The sequence below is a fragment of the Rana temporaria genome, chromosome 2 (assembly GCF_905171775.1).
Source record: "Rana temporaria chromosome 2, aRanTem1.1, whole genome shotgun sequence".
In the NCBI taxonomy this organism is placed as follows: Eukaryota; Metazoa; Chordata; class Amphibia; order Anura; family Ranidae; genus Rana; species Rana temporaria.
This window is the reverse complement of record NC_053490.1, coordinates 75,163,239-75,175,368: the sequence shown is the minus strand read 5'-3', so window position 1 is coordinate 75,175,368 and position 12,130 is coordinate 75,163,239. Positions and strand designations below refer to the sequence as shown.

General features: G+C 42.6%; 1 long non-coding RNA gene across 1 annotated transcript in view; it reads right to left on the bottom strand.

The window, feature by feature from the left end:
* Positions 1 to 12,130, bottom strand: part of LOC120929144 — a 38,092-nt gene that overhangs the window by 17,093 nt on the left and 8,869 nt on the right. The window contains exon 2 of the long non-coding RNA XR_005747346.1: positions 6,600 to 6,758. This is a non-coding gene — a long non-coding RNA (uncharacterized LOC120929144). The remainder of the gene's footprint in view (positions 1 to 6,599; positions 6,759 to 12,130) is intronic.

Below are 12,130 nucleotides of genomic sequence, written 5' to 3'. Positions count from 1 at the left end.
CTCAAATGTTTTCTTATTAAATCTCCCAAAGAAATGGATTGCTAAGTTGCAGTTAGTTCAAAACCATGCCGCTCGCCTGATCAAAGGACTGAATCACAGAGAACATGTTACAAGCTCCCTTCGAAAGCATCACTGACTACCCATTGCCAAAAGGGCTGAATTCAAGGCCCTCTGCCTTGTTTTTAAGGCATATTGGAGTCAAGGTCCAATCTATTTATCGAGTATAGTTTCCCACTATACCCCAAAAAGATCTTTACGGTCGGCGAATCAAAACCGTCTTATGCCGAAACCATATCATTTTGCGGCAGCTGGTGGAAAAACTCTCCAAGTCTTTGGCTATGGAATAATCTTCCTGAGAGTATGCGGAAAATTAACTCGCTAACTCATTTTCGCAAGGTACTGAAGACTCACTTACTTTCCAATGTATATGAATAAGGAACATGTGTTATTTACTACTAACCAGCTCATCAGCCTGCCCTGACTTGTTGCTGCCTATTTAAATGTGGACTGGTATTCTGCTTCTTCAACCTTTCTTTTTTTTTTTTTTTTCCCCTCTGTTTAGATGATCCTCCTTGTGCAATTTAAGTTGTTATTTATTACCAATCTATTTTGTATGTGATATTTGCTATGCTTATTTCTTTGATTATCAGTATATGTATTTGGTCTGTCTATCGCTTAGGCGCAGTTCTTGAACAGTATTTGGCACTTAACAAATAATCAAATCAAATCAAATCAATCACTATCGCTCAATTCTGCAAGTGTTCTAATTTTCTATCGCTGTTTTCTAGCTGGTCTAAAACCGCTTTTGATGTAAAAAGGACACTTTTTGGATGCCATGGAAATTCTCAGGTTTCCAGGCAGAAAGAACAGTATATATAATATAAAAGTGCAGGCAGGGCACTGGACAAAGCATTAAGGGACAAAACTGAAATAATTTGATACAGTAATGTAATTATATTTTTTTAATTTGCCACCGGGCTCCGCCCCCACGTGTCACAACGCTCGTAGGGAATAGAGCCCAGAACAGTAATGAATTGGGCGGAGGATCCGGCGGAGGACACAGCGGGGGGACTTTGCAGGATCCTGGGGACAAGGTACGTAACCTCTACCAGGATTCTGCAATGCAATGCAATCCCGAGTGTGGCTCGGGGGTTACTGCTAATGGTAATGAAAATTCACTCCGTGCCTCACTTGGGAATACAGCAAGGGAGGTTAAAGTGGTTTTAAACCCAAAATCGAAAATGTAATATATTGCAGCTTACCTGTCCTTAGATTTGGTGGCAGCATTAGTTGTCTTTTTTAGGCTTTTTATCTCTGTTTTCACCTGGCGATCTGGCCAATAACACACCTCTTGTATTAGCTTGCCCACACTCTGGATAAATGAACAAAGGGGGCACCTTTGGACAGTAGCATTGTCAGTCTGGGGGGAGGAGAGTGTTACAGTGCCTTGAAAAATTATTCATACCCCTTGAAATTTGTTACAACCAAAAACGTAAATGTATTTCTTTGGAATCTTATGTGATAGACCAACACCATGTGGCACATAATTGCGAAGTGAAAAGAAAATGATAAATGGTTTTCAATTTTCCTCAGCATAGGCTTGGCTGAGGATCTTGGACTTGGAGGAATTAGCTGGAGAACACTACCTTAGGAAGCTGGGCTGGAGAAGAATCCCCTTTGCTGAAAAATGTCACAGGAATCTGGTTGGGGAACTGTGAGTAGGACCTTTTTCCTGGAGCTCCAGGTGTGCTTGTGCTTTGAGGGTTAACGCCAAAGGTTGTTACAAGGACTGTGACTGCTCTTACAGAGTCTCAGACTAGCTGACTGTCCCTTCTACTTCTAGCAAAATGTAAGGTGTCCTGTCTGAGGCTATCTCATCTGCCCACCCGCTTAACGACAGGCTTGGTATACTTCCGTTATCTTGGGTAACCACTTGTATCTGCACACTACATTAACTTTGTTGCTGACGTCTTCATATCCCAGTGTGTCTAGTGACACAAACTACAAACCAGGTGTGCCAAGTTACTTGCATTACACCCCTTGAGTAACTTCAGTCCAGGCAGGAACAAAGTTTTAAAGCTTTACTTAGAAAATTGCAAAATGAACATCTCAAAGTCCAACATGCAAGAACAAGATTTTTTCTACATCTCTACTCCTAAGTCGTGTCCTGCTCCACCATCCATATACAAAGAATAGTGGCACTTCCCAGTGCTGGAATCTTCGGGGGCGCACCGCAGGTCTTGATGATCTTGTTCTATATCATGACAGTTGCAAGCGATATTTAATCGCTCTTAGTGGGTGTGGCTCTCGATCTTATCCCGTACGGAGTTCTCTTATGAACACTGTGGCTCTCTGCTCGGGGCTCTCTTTCTCCATCCACGTGCCCTCTCCCCAGGCTCCAGACCACTGTCCCTCTTTTATATCACAGTGCCAGTGGGTCGGACCTAAAGATAACTAGACATGTGCATACTGAAATATTTAGTTTCGGGACTTTGTTTTCGTCCGAAAAATATATTTATTTAGTTACTCCCAAAATTAGTTTTTATTTTTATTGCTTTTCGTAAAAAAAATGCATTCTTCCCAAAATCCAAATTAATTAAGGTCGAATCTGTCATTGAAGGCTTATGGTGTCTGTCGAATGTTCTAAGAAGATTCAACGTAATCTTTAAAAAAAAAAAAAAGATTTCACGGAATCTTAACCACTTAAGCCCCGGACCAAAATGCTGCCTAAAGACCCAAGGGGTTTTTACAGTTCGGGACTGCGTCGCTTTAACAGACAATTGCGCGGTCGTGCGACGTGGCTCCCAAACAAAATTAGCGTCTTTTTTTCCCCACAAATAGAGCTTTCTTTTGGTGGTATTTGATCACCTCTGCGTTTTTTTTTTTTGCGCTATAAACAAAAATAAAGCGACAATTTTGAAAAAAATGCTATATTTTTTAATTTTTTGCTATAATAAATATCCCCCAAAAACATATATAACATTTTTTTTTCCTCAGTTTAGGCCGATACGTATTCTTCTACCTATTTTTGGTAAAAAAAATCGCAATAATCGTTTATCGGTTGGTTTGCGCAAAATTTATAGTGTTTACAAAATAGGGGATAGTTTTTTTGCATTTTTTTTTTTTACTACTAATGGCGGCGATCAGCGATTTTTTTCGTGACTGCGACATTATGGCGGACACTTCGGACAATTTTGACACATTTTTGGGACAATTGTCATTTTCACAGCAAAAAATGCATTTAAATTGCATTCTTTATTGTGAAAATGACAGTTTGCAGTTTGGGAGTTAACCACAGGGGGCGCTGTAGGAGTTAGGGTTTACTTTGTGTGTTTTTACTAGTGTAGGGGGGTGTGGCTGTAGGAATGACGTCATCGATCGTGTCTTCCCTATAAAGGGAATGACGCGATCGATGCGCCGACACAGTGAAGCACGGGGAAGCCGTGTTTACACACGGCTCTCCCCGTTCTTCAGCTCCGGGGAGCGATCGCGACGGAGCGGCTATAAACGAATAGCCGCGCCGTCGTCCCGGATCGCTCCTGAAGCCACGGGGACCGCCGCATGTACGGGGGGGGGGTCCCGATCGGACCCCCGACCCACGTCAAGCAGGGCACGTATATATACGTACATGTGCCTGCCTGTGCCATTCTGCTGACGTATATGTACATGAGGCGGTCCTTAAGTGGTTAAAAAAAAAGAAGATTCGACGGAGCAACAATACTGTACGATGCCGCAATCATACATTTCCATTTGAATGTTCCGCCTACAAGCTATAGAAGAATTCTAATGTTGTATGACTAATAATAATTATATTAATTAATTATTATTACTAGTCAACCAACATTAGAATTCTTCTATAGCCTATGGGCAGAGCAGTTCACCATAAATGTCCGCTTGCTTCGATCGTATGTTTTTAGCTACTTCGTTGAATTTTCATTTTTTTTCTATGTCGAATATTTTCTCTCTATGTTAAATCTTTTCTCTCTATGTCGACTCTTCTTCATGTCTCTATAATGTCGAATCTTTTCTCAATATGTCGAATCTTTTCTCTTTATGTAGAATAATATTGGACTAATAGAGTTAAGGTTAGGCACATTCGACCACAACGAAAACGAAAATAAAGCATTTGTTTATGTCGGATCTTTCGGTTTTCGTTTTCTGTGCTTTCGTTATCGTTTGTTAAAACGATAACGAAAATACCTATAATTCAGACGAAAATGCATTCGGACGAAAACAAATGCACACGTCTAAAGATAACCCTCCAAAACCAAAGAACCTGGAAAGGCATTAAATCTTACCCTCCCATCTGGGACTTCGTCTAACTAATTTAACTTTAACCTGCTTGCAAGTTAGCCAGAGATTTATTGTCCTGTCTAATTCCAAAGTCACAAAAATTTTAAAGCCCAACTCCAGTTTCAGGGGACAGTGGCAGAGATGCATATTACATCAGCTGCAGTACTGCGGAGTTATTAATATTTAAAAACAATATACCAAGCTGAAGTGAGCCTTAAACAAAACACTCCATTAACTCAAAATCCTTTTTTTCTCAAAGGACTTAATCACACAGGCACCCTGGCTCATACAGTTTATCTATCTGTTCAGTGCCATGTGGAGCTGCGTACAGACAGCCTTCTTTTGCTAATGAAGAGTAATTAGGTGTACGGACTCACCCGCAGCTCCTGATTTTGATAGGTACCCAGGGACCAGTGTTACCAACCTACCAGATTGAAATTTGCTGGCACAACATCCAAAATTTACTAGCAAAGCCAAGTTTTTACTGGCATTTCCAAAAGTTACAAAATTACAGTTTTAATTACAAATTTCAGTATTTCGGCTTATTCTTATTATTTTTTCAATTATAGTAAGTATGTAGCTCAGGGACCGGACTCAGGGGGGCAAGAAATTAGAATGGGCAGTACACAAACATGAAATTGAGTCTCACAGTGACACTGACAGCAGTCTGCAGCAGCAAAGTTCCCCAACACAACATGTCCCTTCCGAAGTCACAGTGACAGTCTCTCTCCACACCAGATGGTCCCTCCACTCCAAAGAGCATTGACAGTCCTGCTCCTGGCTTACCTTGCTACCGTCCCTCAGATCCGCAAACGAGGCTCCGGCCACTCCACTTGCACCCTTGCACTATGACATCACACGACACTCTCAGGCACCACCTCCACCAGTCCCATCCCCTGCCGCACTGACTGAACACACTGTAGAAGGCACTTAGACGGTCTCAGTCGCCTCCGGACAAGAACTGCACATGCACAGTTCCGAGCCGAGTGTTGCATCCATATTTTTTACTGGCAACCTTTTCCTCTTACTGGCATTTACTGGCAGAAGAAAAGTGCCTATTTTTTACTGGCTGCCAGTAAAAATACTGACGGTTGGCAACACTGGCCCAGATTCAAAGAGATCTGCGCTATATTTGCGGAGGCGCAGGGCAACGATTTTGCCCTGCGCCCACGCAAATATTTTGCGCTGCCCTTGATTCAAATTGCGAGGGCACGCCGGCAAAATTGCCCGGCGTAAGCGCGCGCAATGTAAATGATCCCGCCGGGGGCGGGAATCATTTAAATTAGGCGCGCTCCCGCGCCGAGCGTAGAGCGCATGCTCCGTCGGGAAACTTTCCTGACGTGCATTGCAGCAAATGACGTCGCAAGGATGTCATTTGCTTCAAAGTGAACGTCCAGCGCCATTCACGAATCACTTACGCAAACGACGTGAAATTCAAATTTCACGTCGCGGTAACGGCGGCTATACTTTAGCATTGGCTGCCCCTACTATTAGAAGGGGCAGCCTTACGCTAAAGATGCCGTACGGAAACTCCGTACCTTGCGTACGCAGGGCCCGCGCAACATTGTGAATCGGCGTAAGTATGCAATTTGCATACTATACGCTGACCACAATGGGAGCGCCCCCTAGCGGTCAACGCAAGAATGCAGCCTAAAATCTGCGTGGCATAAGAGCCTTATGCCACGCAGATTTTAGGCTGCAGTCGGCGTAATGAGTTCTCTGAATCAGGAGAACTCGTTACGCCGGCGCAAGTCAGCAATTGCGCTGCGTAACCTATGGTTATGCAGGCGCAATTGCTTACTGAATCTGGGCCACTGTCAGAGACAGGTACACGGACATGGTTGCAGAGTGCCTGAGTCTGGGTCCTTGCACCTGTTCCCATCCCAATGACAAAAACAATATGCCTGCACCTTGGAACGGATAAACAAATTGCTCTTCACGCTGTACAAGCCAATGCGCCCAGGGAAATTAGCCCTATGATGTATTTTTTTTAGCCAAAGGATAGCATTTTTAAAGTGGTGCCGAGAGGCCCTACAAGAAAAGAAAAAGACCCAAATCTCTGGCAAACGTTGTCTAAAAATGCCAAACTACACGTCACTGCTTTATTAGCGGGATTGTATCTTTCACAAATTAAAGGTAACATTTCCATTCATGTCTTTATAAACAATGACACACCAGAAAATGTCAGGACATATTTTTCTGCTGGCTGAGAATGTACAAATGGGAGCACCCGCTAGCAAATTCATCACATATTAGCATTTAATTTAAGCAGCACACCATGCTAAGTAGGATAAGTGATATTATACCTCCAAACATGAATTTGTCACACTGTTTTCTTATCGTATTAAAAGACTTCAGATATAACCAGACTTGCTATTCCTGCCCTCCATCACCTTTTCTTCCTGATGCATGTTTCTAAATCCTGTCTTCACAGATACATCACAAGGCGTGACAGCAAGCGGCATCTGTTAGGGAAGAGCAGAAATATGAACAATGAGTGCAGAAAATAGCCATTCAATTTATTTCTTCCTTATTAACTTTTAGATTCCTTGACATAACAAATTAAATATTTGCTGGATGTCATAACTTTTTTTTATTCAAATACAGTATAATGATCTAGCCAAGGAACATACAACCCCACAGCCAGGGCTAGTCCTGCTTCTGTGAGTAAGACATTCTACAACACAATAGGGATGATTTACTAAAAGCAATGCGCTGCGCCGGTTCATGGCTTAATTGGCACGCCGGATGAATCCTTAATTAGGCGCATAAACCGGCCTAGTAGCGGGCGCAATGCAATTAATATGTAAAGCCGCCGCCGAACTCCCTTTAGAAGTCTATGGGAGAAATCAAAAGTGTTAATTTTAAAGGTTAATATGCTAGTTTTTGTCCTAAAAACTGTTTGGGGACCTGAGTCCTGCCCAGGGGACATGTATCAATGCTTTTTTTATTTTTTAAAACGGACGTTTTTTCGGGAGCAGTGAATTTAATAATGCTTAAAGTGCAACAATAAAAATGAAATCTTCCTTTAAATTTCGTACCTAGGGGGGGTGTAAAATAAGCATTTGAAAAAGCGCATGTTTCCCGTACTTAGAACTGTCCCTGCACAAAATGACATTCTGAAGGAAAAAAAGTCATTTAAAAAATCAATTGCGGCTATAATGAATTGTCGGCTCCTGGCAATTCTGAGCAAATTCACTCATAAAAAAAAAAAGCGTGGGGCCCCCCCAAATTCCATTACCAGGCCCTTCAGGTCTGGTATGGATATTGGGGGAACCCCCACGCCGTATTTTCGGCGTAGGTTTTCCCCCTTACAGTCCATACCAAACCTAAGAGCCTGGTATGCCCCTGGAGGGGAACCCACGCCGTTTTTTTGTTTGAAATTTGGCGCGGAGTTCCCCTTCATGGTCAGCGTAAGCTGAAAACGATTCGGGAATTCACGTGCGCCGCTTCAAGCCGTGCAAAGGCAGCTACGCCGCTTGGTATTTACCAAGATTTTGCCGATGTAGTGGAGCGGCGTGCCTGAATGTCCCAAATTGCCGCTCACGCATGCGCAGTACACAAATAAACCTCCCGCAGGTTTACATGTATTTGCCGGCGCATGCGCTCTTTTTCAGAAAAATCACTTTCACTTTCAATTCGGCTCGTAAATGTTAAACAAACACATGTCACTACACTTCCCAACATCACCCCACATCCCCCTCCCCCTAATAAACACACTCACATACACCTTCATTTTACATTTCTAAATGCCGTGCGCCAGGTCCATAGAGGCACACCATGCGCCCCCTCCTGGGCGCACTCGGCATTATAGTAAATAAAGAAATGTGCTGCTTTGCCAGCGCATTTCTTTAGTAAATGTAAAAACGGCTGCTACTCCAGCCTTTGCTCCATGAATCATGGAGCAAAGGCTTGGTAAATCAGCCCCTAAGTGCTGATTTCTAAATTTGATCATATAAGTAGGTTCCCCTGCCAGACAACACAACCAAGTCATGGACCTCTCTGGAGTCTATACAGCAGTTAAATTGAACCTGAGAGAGAATCTTACTTTTTTATGCCATACAATAGGCCATTCCACGTGTCTGCTATCTCAATTTTTCTTGAGTGAATGAGTATTCTTCAAACCCAGGAGTTATGTTATGCAGATACAAGGTAGAGCTTTCATAGCTCACCATCTCACATGTCTGTATTTTCTTTTTAGCCATATTTTTTCAACCAGACTAACAATTTAACTATGCATTCCTTGCATTAAGGTAAAAAATGTTTAGGCATCCTTTTTGGCCCATTACACAGAGCAGGTACTATAAGTATAGAGATGTTTGTTATTTAATGCAAAAAATTAAAAATAATTACCTTTATAATCGCTTTAAAACGCAGATAAGATCATGTCATTGCTGCCCCTCATATAAGCATTTTAGACTGACATCACTGTGCCAAGCATTGGAGACATGTTTGGTTCAAGAGTGTTTCTCAATAAACCAGATTTTGTTTTAAAGGGAATATGTAGTGGCGTTGCACATCATTTTCAAGTGAAGCCAACTGGAAGCTTAGCAGCAGGTATCATACACTACCTATACTTACATCACTCACTGCCCCCACTATCCTTTGGTTCATTAATGAATGTGCAGAAAATTCTGTACTTCTCAACTCCAGAGAAAGCAATTTTATAGTTTCTTTTTTCATGCTTTGCCTTTTTTTTAACTTGGCATGTGGGTGGGGTGTTATGGCAATAACACACACAGTCCATGTGCGATCTAGAGAACTTGTAATAAAGTAACGCAAAGACAGTTTACAATAAACCCGATGGTAAGACAGGCTAACTGGGAATACTCATGGGTCCCAACAGGGTGTAGAGAACGGGTCTCAGCTGAATTAACAGCATCTGCTAGGAGGGGCAGAATGCAAGCTTGGCCATTGCGTGCCCAAGTGGGAATATGTCCAGAGAAGTTTCAATGCCTATGCTTTCCCTCCTTGTCAGGGTCCGCTCCCTAGATCTATCCCTAGCAGATAGGGTACTTGTCCCTGCTCGACACATTTGCAAAATGTGCGCAAAGCCTAGGAGCCAGGGCCTTAACTAGGCTCTGCCTGACCAAAGATGGCTGCTAGAGTCACATGGGGCAGCAGCATCCAATTGGATAGCCTCCCCAGTGACCCAAGAAACCATAGAGGAACCATGTTCCCCTTGACTTCCTCTCCAACTGTAATGCCGCTGATAAAGAGCACCACCTGCAGTGGAGAGAGTAGACTGCCCAAACTTGACCATTTAAGTGACATTGAAGCATATCCTTATTCCCCAAAAAATAATCAATACACATCCACTACTCATTTTCGTTTGTTTGCAATTAGCAGTGCATGTTGCTCTCATGTGCATTTCTGTATGCACACTACAAATGGAATTTTGGGGCGACTTGGAGTAGGATGGGAGCAATAGAAGGTATGTTTTTTAACCACTTGCTGACCATGTAACGCACATATACGTTGGTCAGAATGGCTCCTGTGGGCAAAGCAACGTACCTGTACGTTGCTTTAAAAAACCCACTGTGCGGGCGCGCGGACTCGATGTCCGTTGGTGTCTCGCGATCATGTCACGAAGCGGCATTAATGGGGAGATTATGCCGCTGGCGAGACGAAAGAAAATATTGCTTAAGAATGTATATTTTGTACTTTTTCAATGTATTTTATTGTATGTATTTTTTGTAATTAAATGTATATATTTTTCTAAATTTCAATGTCCCTGTGATTGCCTTAGAAAGTCCGCCCTGTCACTACCTCGAATAGTATTTTTTCTTGATTCAATATTTCAGATGTTGGCAAATGTTAGTGCTTTTTTGTTTCCCCCTCCCTACCTTTTGAACATGCCTTTGTAAACAAGGCATTTCCCTGGTCCTGTCAGGTCACCTGAGGCCAGGTGACAGATGCACCCCATTGGGGTCAGGAGTGCACCGCTAAGGTAGTGGACCCTACGGCTGACTGCTGTGGATGGAACTTTGGGTTGTTCAGAAAGGCAGGTCCACTGGAGCACCAACACGGATCCCACAGGTAGCTAGAGCATAAGAGTCCCCAAGGCGTGGAATCTAAGAGCCTCTAGTGGTGAGGATGGACTGCGCTGCAACTGACTCCAGGTCGCGGCCCCCAGGGTTAACCAGCTCACGCTCACGGAAGGCTACAGAAGGATGGAGAGGAAGCAGCAGTCCAGGACAACAAGGGATTGTAAGGAGATAAGCCAAAGGTCGGGTTGACTAGCAGACAAGGATAAACAGAGAACATGCCAAAGGTCAGGGCCACAAGCAGGCAGGGATAGTCGAGAACACGCCAAGATTAGTAACAGAGACAAATGTAGAGCACACGGCAAGCAGGAAACCAAACACACAATATTGCACGACAAAGCATGCTTGGAGAACACAGTGTTAAATAGTGGTTCCTGTTGAGGCTGGGGTAGAGCCACACTGAGGGAATATTACTAAACCATGCAGGTGTGAGAGTACAAGCCCTAAGGCTGATACAAAGACCAGGTAAGTAAGACAGACAGGTCATGAAACTATTACTGCAAGGTCATGACAGTTCTGCCTAGTGACAGGACACTGATTTACTGCGCCCTGTGATCGGGAACAGTGATCGCTGTCGTGTCATTTGTAGCACAGCCCCCACACAGTTAGAATCACTCCCTAGGACACGCTTAACCCCTTCACTGTCAGTGTCATTTACATAGTAATCAATGCATTTTTATAGCACTAATCACTGTATAAATGATAATGGTCCCAAAATAGTGTCAAAAGTGTCCGATGTGTCGGCCATAATGTTGCAGTCACGATAAAAATCGCAGATCGCTGCCATTACTAATATAAAAAAAATAATAATATTAAAAATGCCATAAAACGCTACCCTATTTTGTAGATGCTATAACTTATGCGCAAAAAAATCAATATACACTTATTGTGATTTTTTTACCAAAAATATGAAGAAGAATACTATGGAAGAGCCCTGGGGCCATCATAAAAAAAAAAAAAAACGAAATTCTGAGTTTCAAAGTCAGAATTCTGAGATTAAAAAGACAGAATTCTGTGTTTCAAAGTCAGAATTCTGAGATTAAATGTCAGAATTCTGTGTTTCAAAGTCAGAATTCTGAGATTAAATGTCAGAATTCTGAGATTAAATGTCAGAATTCTGTGTTTCAAAGTCAGAATTCTGAGATTAAATGTCAGAATTCTGTGTTTCAAAGTCAGAATTCTGAGATTAAATGTCAGAATTCTGAGATTAAAAAGACAGAATTCTGAGTTTCAAAGTCAGAATTCTGAGATTAAATGTCAGAATTCTGAGATTCTAAATATAGCAGTCTCTATTAGGAGGATTTTAGGAGCAATTAGCAATAATGTAGTAACACCCATAGACCATCATTCTGCAGACATACAAGTCTGGTGCTCTAGATATAGATCTGTAAATCTATTTTAGTTACAGCATACAGTATGGGGAAGCAGGCAATGCTGGGCTCTCTGGTTCCTCTACTGTATTAATAGTTCCTCAGTTTGCTGTCATCTGCTCTAACATAAAGAGGGATGCTGAAAACGAGTGTATTGTGTGTGTGAGTGGGGGGGAGGGGGGGGGGTGACACAGCTTCCATAGATAACAGAACACAATGCACCCCAACTTTGTGGAAACATTGCACTGTTGCCCCAACAAGAGGGAATTGTGAGCACAATGTGTGTCTTTGTTCAGAACGGCTTGATCATAGCAATTACATGTCTGGACTAATTCTTACAGAAAATGGACCCCATATTACACATAAAAATCAACACAGGTATATAACTTGAGAATTAGCTCAATGCATAGGGTGACAGAC